We start from the raw sequence: 1462 nt of genomic DNA, 5'->3' as shown, positions 1-1462 counted from the left end.
TTTTAAAACAAATTGGAATATTTGTTTATTTCTCAATTTATGAAAATGGACTTAAATTGATGATGTAACAGACAAATTTCAACTTGGTTGCTACACAGAAGTACAGAAGATAATCTGCTTTACCATGAACTTTAAAGTTCAACTGTACACAGGCAGCATGCTATATATGAAAAAATTACTAACTGAATTGTAGGTATTAAATACTGAAAAAAGATAACAGTTTATTATAATTGACCTTATTTAACAGTCTCAGAAGTTGGCAGCCATCACGTAGTTCCTGGGAAATTTCAGGTGCTGTTGGGAATTCAGGAATCTCCATGGAGCTGTTGGTTTCGTGACCCTCATGGGTAAAATACATGCAAACTTTCCATAGTGCATGTGAAGGGATGTCTCTAAAACTGAATTCAGTAACTTCATTCTCAGCAAACTGACATGGGCCATTCAACATGGCTTTTATTGTTCCGGATGTTAGTGCATGTTGTCTTTTTACACTAAATTCACGACCATCCGAAGGTATTGATATGACATACATGGCCTCATAGTCTTCATAGCCATGATAGGTTTTCTCTTCTCCACCCATTATGTTCTTAAGAAATTCCACTTCCCTTCCACAGGAACTTTAGTAGTTTCTGAGTGAGGTAGGGACACAATGAGTCTATCACCCACTTCCATCTACAGAATGTCTGAGTACTTTATTATCTTTGTCACTGTGTTCATATTGGTTATATCAGCAGGTAACTTACACTTTTAAAAAATGTTTTCTTATGATTTACTTCTTTTCATTAATTGGATGGATTCTCAAGCAAACCAAGTGCCTACTTATTATTTTTATTTGGAAATTATCTTCTCTTACAAAAAATTACTTTTGATATTATGTGAATTTTTGTTGTGCTGCAACTCAGTTTTCATTGTAGGATCTTGTTCTTAATTTCCTTGCACATATTTTTGATTCTCTGTTCTGCACCACTGATTTTTATCCGAGTTTTAAAATTTATTTTATAAGTAAATTTTAAAACAGAAAATAAAATAAAGCCAAATTATCTGAAATTTCCATTTGTTTTCTTGAAACCCCCAAAAGATCCTTCCATATTTTATTTAATATGGAATATTCCAAGCTTAATTTCTCTGTAGCCAGATCCCCAAAGATAGTCACAGCCATGTGGAAGTGAGCTGCTATAGGTGAAGTGTGATGAAGGCATAGATGGAAAGAGAAACCACTCTTCATCAGCTGAAGTTAATATGTCCTAGTTTTGTAAATGTTGAACCCAAAACTTCCATCATGTCAACACATTGCTGAAGTCTTTCTTGGGGACTTGGAAAGGATCCTTCCAGGTGCAGGGCTCTGAGGGTTAAGCTTTAATAGCTTCATGGTATATGGTCCTCTGTTGCCCACCTGATCATGGATCTAGCCATGAGTAATCCAAAGAGCTTATAGGTTCTGAAGTTGTAGATGGCTTCCATG

At 35.2% G+C, this 1462-nt stretch overlaps 1 pseudogene; it reads right to left on the bottom strand.

The window, feature by feature from the left end:
* Positions 1-240: 240 nt before the first annotated feature.
* Positions 241-648, bottom strand: LOC122905553 (annotated as a pseudogene).
* Between the last annotated feature and the right edge of the window lie 814 nt (positions 649-1462).

Source organism: Neovison vison, chromosome 4, assembly GCF_020171115.1.
Source record: "Neovison vison isolate M4711 chromosome 4, ASM_NN_V1, whole genome shotgun sequence".
In the NCBI taxonomy this organism is placed as follows: domain Eukaryota; kingdom Metazoa; phylum Chordata; class Mammalia; order Carnivora; family Mustelidae; genus Neogale; species Neogale vison.
This window is presented reverse-complemented; position numbering and strand designations above follow the sequence as displayed.